The sequence below is a fragment of the Pieris rapae genome, chromosome 16 (assembly GCF_905147795.1).
Source record: "Pieris rapae chromosome 16, ilPieRapa1.1, whole genome shotgun sequence".
In the NCBI taxonomy this organism is placed as follows: Eukaryota; Metazoa; Arthropoda; class Insecta; order Lepidoptera; family Pieridae; genus Pieris; species Pieris rapae.
The window spans coordinates 8,969,646-8,992,704 of record NC_059524.1 but is presented as its reverse complement, the minus strand read 5'-3'; the positions used below and the strand labels follow the sequence as shown (position 1 = coordinate 8,992,704).

Here is a 23,059-nt window from a genome sequence, read left to right as displayed (position 1 = left end):
ACACTAGGTTTTAATCTGATTTAACAATCTGCGTATTGTATGTTAACGTATCTGCAGCGTATTCAAATTCAAAATCAATAATTAATTAACACAATGTTCACTTATAAATGTTTAATTATATATTTACTGCCAGTTCTCAATTCAAGGGCGTAGAATGGACGAGAAGAACTGTTTTCTTTGGTTGAAATATTTGAAAAAATCATGATCCTATTACTAGGTAAACCAAAAAATATTTACGCGATACATCATACAATTTCAAGCCAGCATAATTTTTGCAACGTCTCCACTATATTTCACCCTTACACAAAAGTAAATTGAAATATTCACATAAACCTTTCTGATATAAGCGAACCCGTAGTTTATTGGGTTCATATAGACGTGATGTCTTTGTAATATATAAATAATAATAAAGATAATATCAATATACATTTTAGGTAAAGTCTTAGAGATACAATTGACGGCTTTTATAGATAAAATTTTAACAAATCATAAGATACGTTCCATGATCGTGCTGTAATGTCCGGATTGCTTTTGGTTTATTAACGATATATTAATTTATTTATCAATCAATAGATGGCGTAGTGTAAGCGTTAAACGCGATATAAAAAAACAGCGCCATAATGACAAATTTAAAGCAACGCGTCGAATCAAAACTTAAGTTAGACTAGGGTAGAAACGCGGCTTCATTAAAAAATCCTTTACTTCGCACTTCGGTCACTCCAGTGAGCTTCCGTATTGCCCTTCAGGTGATTGACACAGCGCCACAAGTCGAGATCCGAATGCTAGTGGATGCTCTTGGGCCACTTAAAACTCATCTGCCCGAGCTCAACTGTCAAGAACCTTCAAGCCATCAGCGTGATTCCAAAAAAAGGTTTAATGGTAGCTGTACACACTCGGCGAGATACCCCGAGACAGGCCGAGGGCGAGAGTGTACAGTAGAGCTCTCGTCTCGCCTCGCTTCCTCGCAGTCGGTCTCGCCTCTCTCGGTCGCCTGTCGGTTTTTTGCGCACGAGTCAAAGGGTCTCGCGAGTAAAACGAGAGCGACCTGTACACACTCGTTCAATCACTTAAAAAGATAAAGGAAAAGCAGCGGTTTCCACGTCCATTATTAACGGTGTTTTAACAAATAACGTAACGAGTGTGTACAGGCTGCGCTCTTCTCTCGGTCCTCTCGGTCGAGACTCTCGTCGAGAGGCTCGCGCCGAGTGTGTACAGCCACCATAACAATTGTCCATTGTAAAAGTATCGCTCTCTGTTTAACTTGTGTGCATCTTCGTTCATTGTGCCGAAACATGAGCGAATGTTTATTTCACTCCGGTGTTATTCGGACAGGTGGAAAATCTGACGGAGTTGGTTATACCTTATTGATAAAAATTATTGCTTTGTTAAACTCGTCAAAAGTAAATTGATAGTGACATTGATCTGACAGATGCGACATCACGACAGGGAATTTTTTATTTGAACTAATTATATAATATGCATTCTGTTTGTTACCTGTAGTCTGAGAAAAAAGCGGCCCCGTTAGTCTATGACCCAGTTTGTAAATTTAGTACAAGCTAAAAAGCCTGTCGGGAGAATTGTGAGTTACATAATTTACTACTGAGTAGAAATCAGTAAATGGAGTACTTTTTGCAAGTACTTTGATTCAAATGTATAGGAAAAGAACCGGAACATAATTTACAAAGATTAGTGAATATACGAAATTATATATAATATAATAGCTGCTCCTGCGAAATTCGTTTCTCCTTAATGCCTAGTTGTTCTGTGAATTATTCTCTATATGAACCTCAGAGTTCTGGTTGTGAGCTTTTAATTAACAAATAAAATATAGGGTTCATTGCAGAGGGGTAAAAATTAAGGGTTGTATTTATGCCGTTTCATAAAGATAAAAACAAAAAAAATCGTCTAAAACTAAAATATTGGGCTGGACACCTCTTATCGCTTAGGGGTTCGTAGGAAGATAGTAGCCGATTCTCAGACCTACTAAATATGCATAATAAATTTCATACGAATCTGCTGAGCCGTTTTGGAGTATGGGAACTAACATTAGGAGCACTAAACACTGAAGCCAAGCGCGCAATCCCTACTTCAAACGTTTTACATTATAACCTCTCTGAATGCAGAGGAAAATCCGAAATAGGTTTTAAAATTTTTTTTAATCATAGAGTCTAAATAGAGACAGAAGATTAACGAACGCAATTTTCGAGAATTGGACCCGCTGACACAACGTAGGTTAATTATGCCGCACAGGCGCTGAAAGAATTAGTTTTGTTTAATCAGATGAAATAACTACCACAACGTTTGGTCTTGGCATCAGATTTCTGTTTTGTAATCATTGTTTTGCTTATAGGTAAGTAGGTGATCAGCTACCTTTGTCCTGATGATGTTTCACTATTTAGCGAATAGAAGAGAACATAATATACACATAGCAGAGGTTCGTACCTACGACCTCATAGATGAGAGTCCAAAAAACTGCGCGCTTTGGGAATTATATTTATTTATCTATATCGCGATAGTATTTTCTAATAGGTGATCAGCCCTTAAACCCTCAATTTATAATCTGTTAAAAACATGACATAAACTAAATATTGTTAAGTGCCATGCGTATGTCACATAAACATGGATGACTTCGCTGGCCAACAACCACGACATCAGATTTAATGACGTCATCTACGTACATTCGTCTTCAAATTGAAATACATTTTAGTATGAAATAAAATTTAATTTAAGTTGGGAAACGAATTGACAAAAAATCCTTATTCTTTGCTAATAAAGAGAATATAATTTGTGTATCGATAGTGTTTTATTACATCATACCAAAACCATTTCAGCAATAATTTACAATAACATGATATTAAGCCATAAGAATGCTCCATGAAATACAATCTGATTCCAACATCCCCTTTTCAAGCGCTCATCTAGACACATGCTAGAGTTTCACCCTTGGTTGTCGTCACCACCCGATACTGCACTGCACCATTTGGTTAGTCATTTTTTATAAACATAGCAACGGGTTGGAACACTGTGCCCCAATCCAGTATCCAAAACCTTACCTAGTATAAAACCCCCCGTATTACTAGGAAAGATGGACTATACTACATATAAGCGACAATTAAATGCTTTGTCTTCCAATAGGCCACATCTCACTAAGCATTAGGTGGGATTATGGTAAAAAAATTGTCTGAAACTCAACATCAATTAACTCATGACCTATATACAGGTTACCTGTCTGAATTTGACGGGTTTTAACAGTTGTAATAACAATTTAGTATTCACAATTTTCTCTCCTTAGGAATTCTGTAATTTTAAGCTTAACACGTGTTAAATAGTTCATAAAATACACAGAAGTTTGTTTTTTCAGGTCACTTATTTAATTCAGGGAAAATTTGCATTTTCCTCACGAAAGGTCCGGAACGCACCTGCGCCCTGTTGTAATACGGGGAAACCCTATTAGCACCTACTTAGCCGTACAAATGTTTTCTTCGTTAAATTACTTAACATTATTTTAGGCTTAAAACTAATGAGAATTTGGTTAAAAAAACGTTTGGCACTTGGGGACTGACGCGGTAAAGCTATTGCATAGCATTTTTTATCAGCTTGTGCAATTATAATTTCAGCCTAACAAGCCTATATAGTCTATCTCTAATGCGTACCAGCTGCACCGGCCGCGCTTCCGCTATGTCACCGATCGTCCCACTCTAACAAACCTGCGCTATGTCACCGATCACGCCAGACCGATGTGAGACGCAGTATGCGTTCTGTTCCGCTCTAACGTATTGGCCACACCTATATTACGTCATCGTGTGTTAGGTTTATTTTCGTTACGGAATTTCTTGATTTGGTCGCCGCGCTCGAAGCCCGTTATAAAATCTATGCAAATGTATAATGCTAATATCAAAGGTTTCATGTCATTTAAATCATTTTATTGCACCTAACAAGATGCCGGCCTGAAAACATCTTTACTTATACGATATTTAAAAACCGTACCGTGAATCCCGGGTACGGTCCGGAGGGGTCTCAAGAGAGCAATTTTGCATGTAAATAACGTTTAAAGTGCAAATAAATTGCAAAAGCAAAATAGTACTTTACGTGTTTACTTTAGAATTGAATTTCCCTTGTCACGTCAGGTTAATTCGTTTTTAAATAAAAGATGTCACCCATACCAACTATGAATTGCGTTGCTTTGAATATTTAAAATGGAGTATGAAATTATGTATTTTACATTCATAATGTATGATATCATTTAAAGTATAGAAGTAGGGTTATCTTAGTAGATAAGAACGGTAGGCAGCATTGCCCGGAAGGCACGAGTGGAGTGAGCAGCTAGAACTTCCTTAACCCTGCCGGTGTAGTAAAAGCATTTCTCGGCTTTTAAACAAGAAGTACTCCCGAGTGAGCAAGAAGAGATCCCACTGAGACCCTTCATCTGCTTCGGCGATGAACAGATGTTCTTGCATACTGTCAGTTTACTTCGTTTGTCTACCGAAGCTACGTCCGTAACTAAAACGGTAACTGTAGGGTGCAATAGAAGCCAACTGGTTATACTTTTTTAGGAACATATACATTATACATACATACATTTTATACATCTTATATATTAAATTCTCGTGTCACAATGTTAGTTACCATACTCCTCCGAAACGGCTTGACCGAGTTGAATCAAATTTTATACGCATATTCAGTAGGTCTGATATTATGCCCCTAAATGTTAAGTGTAGTCCACCCCTAAATTATTATTATTACATTTTTTTTATGCAGCATTAAAAATTACATACAACCCCTAATTTTCACCCCTCTACGATCAATCTCTGTTTTTTATTATAAATGATATACATGGCAAAACGACGTTTGCCAGGTCAGCTAGTAAGTATATAAAACTAAAGAACTTGTGCGATCTTAAACCTGGAAGATAGACCTAAAACTCAACATATTTCTTGTTATTTGTCTTTATAAAGAAGGTAACATGTGTCACTGACAGTTTTCCCAGACAGCAGTCATAATTCGTCCTAATTCCCGACTATATTGCCTTCATTCTCTATATATCTCTCTTTTATATATTTTTCCGTATCACCGCGACGTCCGTCCTTCCACAACTGAGCATTTTTCAAGCCAATGTTAGACCCATACCACTACTTTGTGGAACCAGCTGCCAACTGAAGTATTTCCGAACCAATTAAAAGGCCGGCAATGCATTTGCGAGTCCTCGTGCATTGAGAGTGTCCATGGGCGGCGGTATCACGTAACATCAGGTGAGCCAATTGCCCCCTGTTCTATAAAAAAATACGAGGATATATAATCAATAAGTAGATCACACTCTTTATACTTAAGTGTATTTTAGTAGCATCTTCAAAACAAAAACATTTTTATATGATAAACTTGGGATAAATCTAATACTATCTAAATCACATGAACATACAGGATTTCTCCTGCATAGTCAATGTATTGTGGCTCCCGCATACATTACTAAATCCACTATTAAAGATTTGCCACAGATAACATTTATTATTCAACATCCTTTAGAGATTTGTGTATATTTACTGCGCCTTTTGAACAATAAATAAACACACACATACACACAATGATTAAAAGATGGTCATGGAGTAGAGATAATAATTGCTAGTTAATAGTTTGTTATCGTATTTATTCTATAACCAATAAATTATTAACCAAAAAAAACATATTCCAGTTAATTATAAACTTTCTGATATAAAGATATAAGGTGCCTTAAAAGCTCAATTAACGCGTTAAAACTTTAATAAATAACAGCTAAAGGCTCATAAATATGTCTTATGAGGAAAAGTTAGAACCTTTTTACGAAGCCTCATTCGTTTTCCCTTTGCGAACTTCCATAAACTGCGGGGCGGTAATTTTCTGCTTTGTTTGAAGTGTTTTACGCTCCCACTTTGGTATACGTGTGGTTTAGAATTTATGAATATTCTTCATACATTTCAACTTATGTTATTGAATATAAAAGATCTAGATAGCTATTGTAATCCAGAGCTCCATTATATTATATTATTGTCCTCCATATATTATTGTCATAGAATAAGCATTGTAAAGAAGCCTGTAAAAATAATACGCTATTAGGCTAGCGAAAACATAGGTACACAATTGTTGATCAATTACAAAAATCATAAGTACATTAAACTTGGTAGTGAACTGTGAAATATAGTAGTAGAAATGTTGAATAATTAAAAACGCGTCCAGCCTACCTATACCTATGCCTAACTATACCTTGGGTATCGAATTGGTAGTTATATAATATTCTGATCTATAAGTACTAATAAATATAATATTAAATAAGTACAATATAAATAATAATTTTAAATAGCCATGTGATGAACGAAAAGACGTTAGTTACAAGTGCGTTGAAATTTTTTTTACATAGTATACAATAATTGACCTATATACTCGGCCATAGTGTCCATGGGCGACGGTATCACTCAACATCGGGTGAGCCTCCGTTTTTCTACAAAATAGAATAATAATACTTTTACAACCAAAAATATGTGACTGTTTCACAGCTTAGTACTAGGTTAGCTTAGTACTAGTAATCTGTTGTATTGTGTGCCTTTTTATTTTCGTTTTATCAGCTTAATTCTATTTGAAGTATTTGTATATTTCTTTTACCGATTCCTAGAACCGAACCATACTAAAGCGTACCATTAGAATTGCAAATATTTTCTAACCAAATACATGTTTGATGTTCTGGGATCTTGAAACAGCTGACGCACCGAACCAAAGCCACAGAGGTATGAAATTCATTAACATTTCGGCTTGAACCTCAGGATTTCCGATATAATAGAATTGTAATCTGTGATCTTATAGATTTCTTTAAAGAATGATAGTATCTAAATATTTAAGTAAACAGGAAAAGTGTGATATAAATATATAATCTGTGTGTAACCTAGTGAGATACCACAGATTTATCTTCGTGACCATTTGTTTTTTAGTCTGCCTTCTGTCCACGGACAAGGTTTTTTAAATTACTTTACTATTACTAAACAATTGGCCAGTCCGAAAATGACAGAACTAAAAATATATAAGCAGACTAGTAAATAAATGATCATTAAAAATGATGGAGATGGAGTCCTATCGTAACTGCTCATTTCTGAGTCAAAGTCAAAAATCATTTATTTAAATAGGTAACACTATGTACCTACACTTATGAACGTCAAAAAGAATGAAAGAAAGAATTTTTTGTCTTCATCATCAGAATCTTACGTTTGTAAGGAGTTGCAATTATTACACCATGTTCCACATGACATCTTAAGTATTAAATAATAATAATAAAATAAGTATTTATTATACGAATCAGGCACTGGAGGCTGATCACCTAAAGTAGTAGTTGTAGTGCTACTGATTATTTTTTTACATATACTATAATATTATATTCTATTCTATTACATAGTAAATTAAAAATAAAACATAGGAAAGCTTTGTATCAAGCTAATATTGTTGGAAACTATGATCAAAGTATTAATTATTTTATTTAATCCATAATGGGTGGATGTAAGCAGCTTAAGCTCAATCGGCTTAAATGGATTAAAGCTATCGTTAGGATCGAGTTTATAGCTTGCTCGCTTTTGACTACAGCTTTTTACTGTCAACTTTAAGCTTTATGTTAATTTAGTTCTGAGCAACTCTGAAGGTGATAAACACAGAAGCTGCTGAAGTGAGGGGTGAATGATTGTAGTCACTAAGATATGGTGTTAACTGTAATATGATGTCACCCCTTTCTGCAGACTCAATAGCTTTTTGGTGATTTATGTAAAGTATTTACATGGTCTGGAGTAATTTATTTATTTATAAAAGTTAACCATATCGTACAAAGCTATAAATCTAAGGTATACGTAACAAACATTCTTATCTAAATGAGGCAATTAAGGAAAACAGAAATTATACAAAAAACAAAATTTAAGCACAAAAAAAAATCTGTAATACAGCGGATAAGATTCGAGACAGACACTTAACAATGCTTTCATTAAAATCGATCAGTCCACAGCCGAATATCTGACTCGAATAAGTACTGTTTAATCCGTTAAAATCGCAAAGAATTCGAAAGAGAGATGCCTGTAATGAATGGATACTACGCTAAAACTATAAATGCGCCTAAAAATAATTTTACATTATATGGTATAGCGTAGATAAGGCATCTATCCAAAAATAGATTGAAAAAGTCATTTGTAGTCTTGGCATCAAAAAAGTGCCAAAGGTATATTTTGAATTATCAAATACGAATATCTCGAAAACCGAGTGACTAAATACAAAACATATTTTTCTGGACCGCAACTCCCATATTATTCAATATCTGCGCCACACGTTATATATATTTAAATTTGCAAAAGGTTGAATAAAAAAATATGGAAAACAGTAAAGCACATGATTTGAAAACACGTTTTGCATAAATTTTGTATATTTAACACATACAAAACATTCATCGACACCATTCAACTCACTTTCTATAGAAAATATCATCAAGTACCGTTCTAATTAACGCAGTAGTATTGATTGATAACAATCTCAGATCGGCTTGAATAGATTCTCCTACATTTGCTAACGAGATATATTTTACTTTACTTGCGTAAGTTACATGTTGTGTCGACATCATCTAACATCTATTGCATGCTTATTGTGTTTCATTATTGAAGTGAAACTTTTTTATCTTTAGCACGTTTACAGTGTGAATACAAATGAAATGTGAGATATACAAATATATGAAGTGATCATATACGGGTATATGATAATAATAAAGTTTTTTTTTGAGATACACCGCTGGCCTACCTACCTACCTACTAAACGAGTTACCTGTTAATAACTCAGCCGAAGACGTTTTCAACTTTCAAATGCTTTTTAAAATTCCAAAACAAAATGACTTCAGCGGTCGATTAAATCTATATATTCAATGTATGTAAGGCAAAATTGTTACTGACTTAATTGTTCATTTAATCAAATAGTACCCGGGTGGGCCTTGCTCGGTATTTTCTTTTTATAAATTGTGTCTTTTGGAAATTATATTTAAGTACGAATTACATACCAATAAAATGATGAAATATGAATAATATATATCGACCTTACCGACAGAATAATAAAAATTAAAACACATTTAATAAAATGACATTTTCTAGAACTGATTCCTAGCTAGATCGATTTATCGCCCCCGTATACTAAATTTCATGAAAATCGTTGGAGCCAATTCCGAGATTCCAATTATATACAAGAATTGCTCCTTTAAAGATATTAGATAGGTTTAAAATTGTAATGTGCTTCTCTAGCGCTAGTACTTCCTAGGATTAAAACAAATGCATTGTTAATACTTAAAAATACATTTCTAAATTAATACTAATGAAACAGTAGGTCTAATGCTATAAACGATGAAACTTCTAACCAAGAGAGCAAATTATACATTGTTAATGGAGGTTTCGTGGCCTGATCGTAGATTTCGTGATGTGGTCATCCATTTTATGTTCAGTGAATAATGTAACAATTTTATGATTGATGAATTGCCAATGCATATTATATATTTTGTAAAGTGGTGTTTAGCTATTATTATTATCAATGACGCTACAACCTTTTTAGGAGAAGCCCTCAGATTTCTCTGTATCTGTTTCATGATCATTTTTCAATGTAATAGGCAAGTGGGTGATCAGTCTCCTGTGACTGTGACATATCGTCGACTTTTTGGGTCTAAGATAATTCGGATTCCTCAAGTTGTTTTACTACACCGTTCGAGCGGATGTTAAATGCGCACATCGAATGTCCTTTGGTTCACAGGTGGGTATCGAGCCTACGACCTCAGGGCTGTGAGTTGTGAACGAAAACAATCGTATAATATTATGACAAATATTATGAATACAGATTAATATTATGAATCAAAAATGCTACGATTAATACTAACTAAAATTATAATCAAGAACAGTATTAGATATTTAATAAACAAATGAAAATTTGAAAAAATAATGTTTACATCGGAAAATGGTTATGAGTCACTGTACAAATAAAAATTAAAAATGCAGAACTAAAAACAAAGGCATTTAATTACGTAAGTCATCCTTGCAAATATTTTATCTGGTGCAAATTATAAAAAATAAGTAGTCGAAATTCACTAGATTCGCCAGTGGGTTTTTTTTTGTTTTTTAGACAACATTTATTGTTTTTATTTTTTTTATGATACAGAACACAAAAATACATAGAACCCTTATTTTTAATCTACCCTCAACCCCTATTTTTTAATTTTTATTATGTGGGGTAGTATAAGCAAAATATTCCATGTTGGTATGTACTAAAAGCTAGGTACATTATGGAGAAACGAAGTCCGCGGGGGCAGCTAGTTCTTATATAAAAATTTCCACAGCAGAATTACAGGCTGGTATATTAAAAAGTTGCATAGGGTTGCCGCAGCGATACTTGACAACTGTGTAGAGCTTGCAATTAAAACCATACTTGCTACGAAATAATTAAGAAAATCATTTTTCTATTAACAATAATTTCTAGTCTTCCGTGACTTATATGTAACTATTTTCCTTAAAATTTAATAATGATGTATTGAATTAATAATAATCAGTGGCGCTACAACCTCTTTTAGGTTTAGGTTTTGATCTTTTGTCTCTCCTTTAGATTTCTTTTGAATTCAAATTCAAAATTTATTTATTCATGTAGGTAACAATGTACACTTATGAACGTCAAAAAAAGAAGTATTAAATGAATTTAATTTTACATTCACTGCTAGTTCTCAAATCAAGGGCCTAGAACGGAAGAGAAGAACTGGCAATAAACTCTCCGTCACTCTTTTTAATCGCCAAGTTTTTTTTACACAATGCTTGTAAGGAGCTGCAACCACTACACCATGTTCCATATGACCTATTGAGTAATAAAGAATAAAAAAATAAATTAAAAACAAAGATTTGTCCTCTATCAGCAAGAGGCATGGTGAAATAGGAGCACGCACTTACATACTCGTGAGAACAACACGCAAATACGTAGTATAAACAACTAATATCACCGCATACACGAATTCAAGTACGACCAGTCACCACAAGTAGCACCCGTTCACGAGTATGACGCATGGCCAGCCATCATCGGTTTCATGATCATATTTAAAATCTAATAGGCAAGTAAGTGTAAGCCTCCAGAGCCTGCGACACGTCATCGACTTTTTTGTTTTCTTTTTTTGGGTCTAAGACATGTCGGTTTCCTCACGATGTTTTCCTTCACCGTTCGAGCAAATGTTAAAAGCGCACATAGAAATAAATTCCACTGGTGCACAGCCGGGGATCGAACCTACGACCTCAGATATGAGAGTCGCACGCTGAAGCCACTAGGCCATCGCTGCTCTATTGTATTGAATTACAATATGTATTACTAATAATGTTTTAATTAAGGAATAGTCTTATACGGTTTATAGACGGTACTTATATCCAAAGGCATCACTCTGTAGCTCTTTATCACTTGAACTGGTCAGCAATTATTTCTCAACACCAGCTCCAAATGTACCTTCTTCCAATTGAACTTGAAGATACCATTAATAAGTATTTAAAAACTGTAGTGGTTAGGCAGCCTGCATTGCGTACACGTATCATCGATCTGACCTATTTAGGAAAGTATTTAATGCTTTGACTCTATTCATGTACACACATTTTAGTACATAAGGTCAGTAAGGATTTTGTAGTAGCGTAAAAATTCTCCGTGGATATAATACACCGCATTGCGGTCGCTTCAAGGACGTCGACGTTTCAAATATAGTTTACAGTGATGTCAGGACAATGTTTGATGTTTTTAAAAATTCATGAGGGTTTTGATAAGTTTTTTTTATAGAACGGGCAGGAGGCTCACCTGATGTTAAGTGATACCGCCGGACACTCTCAATGCCAGAGTGCGTTGCCGGCCTTTTAAGAATTGGTACGCTCTTTTCTTTAAAGACCCTAAGTTTAACAATTTTTTTTGAAGGAGATTTACACAATCGAACAATAAATATATTATTTTTTCATAAAGCATTCTAACGATATAAATGTATTATTAATAATTAAGAAGAACTGAGAAGAAACGTTTTTGTTGTGTAACACGTTAATAAGCTTTTTTTCATTACTAGCAAAATTATTATGTTTTAATTGTTTGTCCCAAAACCAACTTTGGCTGCCGCGAGCCTCTTCACAGGATTTGTTCTACTTTGGATTCTGCCACTAATATCGACCCTTTTTCAGACTCATCTGCTTCCGCACCACTTCATTTAAAAATAAGTTGAAACAGCTATTAATGTACTTAGTCGTGTTTCTATCTTCTTTATTAGCTACTAGTATGTCTGTCGTTCTCCTCATTTATACATTTTGTGCTGTCATCCTTTGCTTTGTATCTCATTTTTTATCAGTGTATCTTTTTGTGGATATGTCCCATGTATTCATTTCATGTTTTATTTTTATTTTTTTACTGTATAGAGATGTATCTGTTTTGTTTTGTTAATAAATAAATAACTCTAGTATAACAGTCGAAAATGATATACCCCAAACCTGTATTTTTTTATTAACAGAAGCAATTTAATATACGTTAGTTAGTATATATATATATATATAAGCTAATTCGTTATGAATATGGAGTAGCATATTCCAACGTTTTACATAATACAGCGTGAAAAGTTTTATAGCATGTACATAACTCAAATCGCTCCTTGATAAAGATCTCTTTATCCTTGGCATATCAGACCCTTGTGCAGAGCCTGTTTCAGTTTTTTTTTAGTTTCATCTACATACACTAGAATGCGAGTGAAACCAACGAACAGAAATCCTCGCATTGAGGCCGCTTCGCGATGCCTGTGTAGTGTCCAGGAAACTTTTGAGCTTCTGGCAGGAGCTAGGCTGGCTTTAATTAGCCAACACGTTATGCACAACGGACCACTGTTGAACACTGTTGAACTACATACATAGCTGTAACATATATAAAAATATTGCGTGTACAATATAACTAAACAAGGTCAAGTTTATTGCGGTTTCTGCAAACTCCGACAATAATCTACCAATCTCTTTAGTGGCCATCCGACAATGTGTATCTATGTTGCCTTTTGTCCTTGTGTTATAATAATGATGTAAAAAAATTACTAAGCAGTTAGATACTTAAATACAACTTATACTAAAAGTCTGCAGGTAAACATTTTCCTCTTTCATGTGAAATTTCCTTCTCAGTCTTTTTTTGATTTCTCTTTTCAGATCAGATCCTTACCAGATATGCATGAGTCCATATGTAATCAAACGTAAGTGATGTTCTCTTGATAATTGAAGATATATATTTAACTTTATTCAAGTCTGTAAAATAATTTATGTTCACGATTATTTTATTTCTATTAAATGTTTGAAGTTTAAAATTTTATCATTTTATTTCTAAAATTTAGTTTCACCACAATTAGCATGTATTTTAGAATGCATTGATTGTACTTATACTGTAGGAAATGAATTATATTGATGTGGTTACTTAAGTAAAAAAATAGCTATTGGCTAAATATTTCAATTCTATGCACCACAGATATTAAATATGAATATAACAACTAAGATTTTGATATCGAAACAAAGAATTATTTAATAATCTTTAACTGGAAATTCAGTTTTATTACACACGCCAACTTTTCAATAGTAAGCTTTCGATTAGGCAAAAGTCGACCTTTTGAAGATTCTAAAATGTAATTTTTTTGACAGTAATATGCCAATTTCCAAAATATTGGTAACTTAAAAACTAATTCGTTAAGTCGTCTATAATTATAGTAGTAATTTTATTACTATTACTCTATTGTAACACGTTATGGATAATATATTTGTTGCTGTAATATTTATTTTATTATATATGTTTATATTATGCACGTATACTGAATTTCTTACCTTGCAAGGAATTCCTCGTTACGGTAATAGGTTATCTGAAACAAGAAATTTTATTATCGTTACCTCACAACAAATTATCACTTACCGGAACAAAACAGACCCTCCAAGGGAAAAATAAACAAAATGTGGGTGTCCATGGGTGGCGATAATAGTCCTTTTTGGGCGGCCCGTGGTCTCGTTCCCTCCATATAAAAATATTTGCGTAATCTTATTAAATAATTATACGCACCTTACAATACCAAGTATAAGATATATAAGACGCGTAAACACCCTACAACCAATGCGTTCAAAATAGGGTATTTTATTAACATCAGCTAGGTTTACGGGGCTAATTTGGGCGATAACTACTCCGAAAATATCATCATGATATTATAAGGAGTATTTCGCTCATAAACTATGAGCCAGTCGGAGACTGTTGGCTGGCCTCACCTCTTTAGCTATTCATCAATATTTTTAATCATAATTTTGCAATTCTAAAAGTCTGTATTTTTTATCGCGACGTGTAATATGCGTGAATGTGTGAGTCCAGGTGAGGGTAGTGTGTATAGATGTGTCACTTAATAAAATATAACAAATAAAATAAAATATGTTTATTTTATAATAAAAGATACAGTTATCACTTATTCCTCGTCATTTAATTTGAATCGGTAGACATTCTTCTCATCGGCTAAGAAGACAGAGGGCAGGCCGAGAGAAAAAAATATCGCAAATTAATTAGAAGTAGCCTGGCCAGCACTAGTCCCATGCCCTTTTATTAACTAGATAATCCTTAACTTTATAGTAGATCCTTTTACTCAGCGTTTCTTTAATACATTTCTTTTTTTTTTTTCTTACGTTTAAGGTCACAATAGTATCTCCTACTCTGCGTAAAGTGTGTCCAGAGGCCAGTCCTTTAAAAGTGGGCATAAAAATATACAAATCAGAGGAAACAAATGAAAAATCGTTTAGTTAATCGAAGTCCTCTTCCTATCTTAATTATGTTAATTAGAAGTGGAATAAGAATTTATCTTTGTAAAACCGCCATTTTGTATATGCCATTAAGTATAATAGTCTATAGATAACGGGCGCGCCTTGTAATAATTATAATAAACACTCCTTGGTGGTAGAAACTCTGTGGATATGTGATATATAATAAAATTCGTTGTCACAAGCAGTTTCATTCGTTTTTCGATCGTCATGACATATACTATATCACTACTAAACACTAACAATAATTTGATGTAGTCCTGAGTTATTCTGCGTAAATAGACTTTTTGCAATTTTTTTCAACAGTTTGTATAAAGCACGTAATTAAAAAATTTACTTTAGAAATTCAAATATACTAGATCTCTTGTACAGTGAAACGAACGTTGAATCGCTAAAAGATTATATGAACAATATCCTTTTTTATATGGCATTCCTTTTGACATCCGAGCCTTTGAATTGAATGTCATTAGAGAGCAAAGTTATTTTATGAGCATTATTAAGATTTTGTCACTGAAAATATATTCTCTCAGTCTTGGTTTTATGCAGTCTGAATTCAGGTGGCTCCTTAGCCTAGTTTACTTTTAAAATAGGTTTGTTGTGAAATATTTGTTGAAATATAACATTGCGTAATTATAAGTCTCTTTAACCGACTTCAAAAGTACGTGTAATTCGTAAATGTATGTTGGTCCAAAATTTTTTCGGAAACTATTTTTTTTAAGAACATGGGTCAATTAGGCTACCTGATGTTAAGTGACCGCTCATGGACACTAACAATGCCAGAGAGCTCGCGAGTGTGTCGCCGGCTTTTTACGAATTGTTACGCTGTTTTCTTGAAGGACCCTAAATCAAATTGGTTCTTAATACTTCAGTGGGCATCTGGTTCCACATAGTGATACGGGAAGATTCTGCCTCGACGAAATGAAACTCAGCTGCAGGTATTAATCCGAACAACTCTTCTGAACACCCTCCATCATAAATGCGGTAGTAGATCCAATGACCCCATAATAACATGCACATCGGGTCCTTTGTTATTTTAGAAATATTGCTTAGTTTCATCAAATCAGTTCAGTAGCTTTTTGAGATATTCACGCGTTTCTGGGTAAGATACCTAAATATTTAATATTGTTTTAATTAGTTTACATACGAATATATTATACCAATGGAAAAACTCCATGAATTTTATTCGAAATGCTTACATTGTTTTCTCCAGATGTGACCTTAGCGACTTTTTCCTGTTCTTAAATCACAAGAGAGTTGTCGCTGGACGAAGAGGTAATTGCAGAAACAAACGCCGATCAGCCGAAAAATCATACTATTAAAATGGTATCGAAAAACTGTATGACTGCTATAAACGTTGTATCTCTCTCGAAGGCAACTTTTTTTTCAACTGGATTTTTTCTATTATATTTCAACTCTCCGCCCACTAAATAACCACTTCACTACGTCTAATAAGATATAATATAATATATTTAACTACTTGTCAGATCAATTTCAAAAATTACACCGGATTGGTATAGTTTTACCCAAGAGAAGCTGGGAACAGCAATCAATGTAAAATACATCTATTTCTTTGAACCCTGGATCGGAGCCAATCGTACCGTTTATCCTAATACGAACTTTATAGTATTAGAATAATGGTCTAAGGAAACGAAATTAGGCTAATAGAATAGTTTTTCTAGTAATATATAAATATTTAAATTTTTTTTAAAAATATATAAATGTTTGAAAATTTGTACAAAACATATAAATGTTTGAAAATTCGCCTTTTGCCATTTGTACATTAAACTGGTTTATCTGGTTTCTATGAGGGCGGTGTTTCCTTTAACATATATAATTAAAGACCTGTATCACAAAAAGTCAGCACCTAGAAACTTAGAAGTATTTAAATAAAATGTTGTATCGGGTATATATTTATTACCTACACCATCAGCATTCTCTAATAAAATGTAATGTAGATAACATATTAATCTCAAATACAATTAATTCATAAACTAAACTTAATATTAAAGGATACTTTGAACAAAATCGTTGATACCAAATTTTGAATAAAAGTCCCATTACACCCCTTACTTGGCGAATCATTTATCCACAACGAAACTACTTCCTGCCCTTATTCGCTTAGCTAATTCTCTAACTTCCTTTAAATATATTACTGTTTAAAAAACCAAGTTCCATAAAATTATTAACCAAAGTCACGACAAAAGCCTCCAAATAACCCCAAAGTACTCTATGCCACGTTAATATGAATAATAATCTAGAAAGTTGGTCTGTCGTGTTGCATTAAAACTCCAGTTTATAATTAGTTGAGCTACGACCCAAGCGCTAATCGCACAGAGTACTGCGAAATCCACAGAGCACGCCCAGAGGCACTTGCTCAACTCGTACAAGAGTAAAAGGCTTATTCTCTTTATTATATTATTTAAGATAATTTTGTACTCATCTTTAATTAAATTATGGTTAGCAGTTGGTTTCTTATTACTTTCTGAGTATTTTAAATATTAACAATATTCTTTACCTATTTAGTAATAATACAAAATTAAACCTCAAATAGATTTTTGTAACAATATTACAATAGATGAGATATTTCGTTGGCGTTGTATATAAATGAAGACAAAGTTGTTTTTTTAATAGAATATATTTAAGTAATCAAAGTATCCAATCTTATAGGTACTTACAAAAACATTTGGACTGGAATCACCAACCTTTGAAGGCGAATATTTTGACCATAACTTAGACATTGAAAAATTAATGACATTTACATGCCAATATGTAAACGGCTGATTGTGTGATTTTGCTGTTCATCGATCTAATTGTACGATTAATTATTTTTATAATCTGTTCTAGCAAGTTCCGGGGAGTATGGTGGATATCTTAGAAAAAAATAATTTACAATTTCTTACCAAAGAGGTAAGGAATATTATATTATACATATTTTAGGTCAAAGTGGCCAGTACGAGAAAATGTCTATTTCCTATGTAAGGACCGAAATGTTCTAAGTTGTACGGATTGCAACTGAGTTTCTTCATCGGACGTAGAGGCCGAATACGAAATTCCACCCATATAACCTCCACGTCCGTCTTTCCACAACACAGCGATTGTTAAGGCAGGTTTTTCCACTCACTCTATGTGAAACCAAATTCCCACTATATTTCCGAACCAATTCGACTTAGCGTCCTTTAAGAAAAGAGCCTATCAAATCTTTAAACTCCGGCAACCCACTTACTCAGGGGCCATTCAGGGACCGAAGCGGCGGTATTGTAACATCAGATGAGCCTCTCATAAATGTTTCTATAAAAAGAAGTATTTATAAATATTTCCATATTACTCAGCCAGTACGGTCAAGGCATTTGTACATTTTGTTTTAGTCTGTTTCAAAAAAAATAAATAAAATACGTTTATTTTGGAACATAAGATCTTCTAGGTATCACTTATTCCACGTCAATCAATTCGAACTTGTAGGCATCCCTACTCATCGGCAAAGACAGAGGGTGTAGGCCGAGAGAAAAAGCCGGCGTAAAAAACTCTCGGTACTCTTTTAAAAAAGCAAATCATCAAACAATATTTAAAACAAATATATCAAATTAATTAGAGGCAGCCTGCCCAGCACTAGTCCCAGGCCCTTTTATCAACTAGATAATCAATAACTTTATAGTAAGCCTTTTTACACAGCTTTTCTTTAATACATTTCTTAAATTTATTAAAAGGCAGAGATAAAAGAGCCTCTGGGATTTTATTAAAGAAGAGTATCCCTTTCCCCAAAAAAGAATTACTAACTTTACATAGTCTAGTACGGGGAAATTGCAGCCTGCGTTTGTTCCGAGTATTGACATTGTGCGTATGTTCTAATCTAGTATATTTATCACTATTTTTGTATACAAACATAATATTTTCATAAATATATTGCGAGGGAAAGGTAAGTATATTAATTTCCTTGAATTTATCTCTGAGAGATTCCCTACATTTTAAATTATAGATTGCACGAATAGCCCTCTTCTGCAGAATGAAAACAGATTCGACATCAGCAGCGTGACCCCATAACAATAAGCCATAAGTCATTAAGCTATGAAAGTAACTAAAATAAACAAGTTTAGCTGTATCGACATCAGTCAGTGAGCGAATTTTTTTAACCGCGTAAGCTGCAGAACTAAGTCTCTTCGCCAATCCGTTGATATGAGGGGACCACTGAAGTTTTGAATCCAAGGTGATCCCAAGAAATACAGTTGTATCATCCAGATTCAATTCCTCATTATTTATAATTGGTCTAGTACCCATAACCCTCGCATTTCTTGCACAAAATTTGATGCATTTCGTTTTTTTAGCATTAAGCAGAAGGTTATTCATACTAAACCAATGGACAATCGAAGAGAGAGCGTTGTTCACATCGTCAAAATTGGTTATTTGTCTTTTGATTTTAAAAATCAAGGACGTATCATCTGCAAACAAAACTATCTGATGTTTTTTCTCTACCATGAAAGGTAGATCATTTATATAAACAAGAAAGAGGAAAGGGCCAAGAATTGAGCCCTGTGGTACCCCCATATCAACTGCCGACCCAGAGGACCTCTTACCATTCACTTCGACCTTCTGAGTTCTACCATGTAAGTACGAAGTCAGAAGATTCAGTGCGGTATTCTTGATGCCATAGTGGCGGAGTTTCCCGATTAAGGTCTCGTGTTGGACACAATCAAATGCTTTGGATAAGTCGCAGAAAACACCCAAGGCGTCATGCGACTCCTCCCAAGCCTTAACTATATATCTATATAACTCAACGCCGGCATCGGCTGTCGAGCGACCTTTGGTAAAACCGAACTGATTATTGTGTAATAATTTGTTTGCGTTAAAATGACTTACAAGTTGATTTAATATAGTTTTTTCAAAGATTTTACTACAGGTAGGTAGGTTTCTTAAGCACATAACCAGCACATTCTTCTGCTTGCAGTAAGAAAACAAATGACAGTTCTCATCGTCAAGACGCTTTCCTGTTTTAACGATATCGTCAAAGCTCTCGTTACACACAGCTCTAAATGAATAATATCGCAGCGTAAATACACTCTGTTTCAATCTACTCTGTGCGCAAGCAAATTAGTTACCCACAGTTATAGACTGATAATTTTTAATGTTATATTAAACGATTCTTACAATACTCAGAGTAACAGTAACTCGAAATCATTATTTTAAGAAAAATATGGGAGAATATTGAATTTTATACACTCTCCCACACATCACACACACATACTCATCAATTGGTTAAAAGATGTCGCTACAATCTTAAAGGTTTGGGCCTCAAATTTCTGTATATGTCTAGGCAAGAGCAGCCTTGTGTGACTGACACACTCTGTGGACGTCGGCATAGGCATGCCGGTTTCCTCACTATTTTTAAATGCACACAGACAGAATGCCGGGGTTCGACCCTACGCTCGCAGGGATGAGCATGATAAAGCCACTAGACCAACAACTCCTTAAATAATTAAATTCAAGAACTGGTATTGTCCTCAGGGGTATCATAAACATGAAAACGGAAGATCAAATTACTTTATAATAATTGAAGTTTCTACTTCATGAAACTTTGAAACTATTTTCTTAATTAAGACCAATTATTGTTAATTGTTACGTTTATTACGAATCTAGGTAAATTCAACCGAATACTACTTTACTAATAGATAGTAAAATACTTTCAGTATAAAAATATATACACAGTGATTCGTATTTAAATATAAAAGCGCGTTTTACGAATATACTAAAAATATTTTTTTCAAGATATATAATTAATTATTCTGCCAAATTCACATTTCAAGGATCGTCATGCTTGCTTAAATGTCATTGCTTCATTCCGCGTCCATGCATCAGTTTATCCCTAAAATATGGTGAGGGGGCCGATGGCTGGACATGCATCATACTCGTGAACGGGTGCTTAATTGCATGTTGATCCCACGAGAATGTAAGTCCGTGCTCCTATTTCAGCATGCCTCCTGCTGATAAAGGACTTTTTTTTTTAATTTACTTTATTATTATTAATTGCTTTATTATTATTAATTGCTTTATTATTATTAATGTCACGAGGAACATGGTGTTATGGTTGCAGCTCCTTACAAACATGTAAATGTGTGTAAAACAAAAAATTTGGCGATTAAAAAACGGGGCGGAGAGTTTATTGCCAGTTCTTCTCGTCCGATTTGAGAACTATCAGTTAATATAAAACTAGAAGCATTTCATATTTATTTTTTTATTCTTAAGTATACCTTTTGTTACCTATATGAATAAAGGAATTTTGAATTGAAATTGAATTTGAATTACTATTTTTGGTAATATACATTTATTATAATCATACGAATAAATATCAAGAAATATTAAGAAACGAAGAAACGCTGCCAGCATTAAATGTACACTACCGCAAGAACCAAATTATATAAATATATTTTAATTTTAAATATATTTTAATTAATTCACTTTTAACTTAATTGTTGGAACTAATTTTATCATCCATTTGTATACAGGTTCAATCACAGTATGACATTATTTTTTAAATAACGTCTGCTATGGTTAGGAACAAAGCCGGTATAAGGTGTATTGGTGTACAACAATACATGATAAATTGCCTCGAGGGTATATTCTTTGTTTATGACACTAACGAGGGTGCTCACACTCCGTTCAAATACATTGATATCTCTGTTTTAGCTACGGAATAGATATTTGAGCTACAATCTTTATTTCAACGAAACTAACGAAAAAACTAAAATTTCCATGAAAAATATTGTAGTACCTAAGAGTTATAATATAAATTTAAAATGATCATAATGAGGGATTAACATTGAGTAACTTTTGAGGATATTTGTTATCTCTCTCTTCAATCAGTAGCTCATGTCTCAGCGTCAGGAAACATGTTTGTATGTCGCAGATTCAACGCCAGTAAATATTATCAAATTGGTGTCACTACCGTTGTCCGACATTATTACTTAATATTTAAACACAGTCGCCGGACGTTCGCTCATTTCACGACCTGTAATTCTAATAATACAATACCCTGCACAAAAGAGATTTTTGAAAAAAAAAACTTTTTTTTTCCGTTTTTTTGGACGAATATTTTTTTACAAATTTGTTAAAACCTACTTGGTTTCACGATAATTATTAATTTAAATACTCGACTGAAATGTTTTTTTTATGAGTATTTTCTTGATATGTCCATCTGGTTGTTCAACGACCAAGTTATATTTTTCTCTTCAAATACAAATATGATTATACTTGTAATATTCGTATAGATTTTTAAGACTTTTCCTTGTATGACTCGTAAAGAAACTTAGAATAAAATCAAAACAGTATAAAGAAAGGGATGCATGATTACTGTTTAAGAAATAAAAATATATGTCTACACACTTTAAGAAGAATTTTTTTGGTTACATGCGATCATAACATTTTCCTGAACATTTTTCCGATAGGCAAAAATGCGAACCAAAGTTCACAAACATTTCCTAATCTGGATTGTAGGGTCTTTTATACAACATTCCGATAACATTGCGGTCCCACTGATGGCTTTAACCCACTCTTTTTACCCTCGAGACTACGAGATTACGCGATAGCTTTGAAATCATTGTATTTTGAATCAGGTTTTTCAGTTTGCAAGTACCAGGAGTTTGGTTCCTATCGAATCCTAACGTTTAACGTTACACCTAATAAATTAATCGTCTCACTTGGTATATCTTAATATAGTATAATATAAAATATCAATGTTTAATTACGAGAAGATTCTGGTAACACAATTATCCAACATTATTTTAAAGATTTTTTGTCATATTTTATTTTACTTTGAGAAATCTGAAATATGGTTTCTATACACATTATGTTAAATCATACCGCAGTATAGACACTTAAAGCCAGAGAGCTCGTGAATGCGTTGCCGGCCTTTTAAGAATTGAAAAAAAATTAAAAAGCTATAAGTAAACTTATAATTTTAAACTATTACCTTCACTCCTTAGGTTAATATTATTTGGACCCTACATCGGGTAAAATACAGTAGCTATATAATTGATACCTTACATAAAAGACAATTTTCTTCACAATGGCGGAAATTTAATAAACAAGTGGCCCATAAGGCTTCTTTAAAAGGATTATTATTATGCCATCTTATTTTGTTAACAGGGTTTTCTAAGGAATTTCCGTTAATTTCGAGCCCTTTATAATGCCTCCACATGGCATTTAATTAAACAAAATATGATTAATAACATACATATTTTGTTTAA

General features: G+C 33.5%; 1 protein-coding gene across 1 annotated transcript in view; it reads right to left on the bottom strand.

Annotated features, from left to right (window-relative positions):
* The window catches only part of LOC110996844 (leucine-rich repeat, immunoglobulin-like domain and transmembrane domain-containing protein 2), a 90,791-nt gene that overhangs the window by 51,335 nt on the left and 16,397 nt on the right, over window positions 1-23,059 (bottom strand). The window contains exon 2 of the mRNA XM_022264712.2: window positions 13,860-13,894. The gene's annotated coding sequence lies outside the window, so the exon portion shown is untranslated. The remainder of the gene's footprint in view (window positions 1-13,859; window positions 13,895-23,059) is intronic.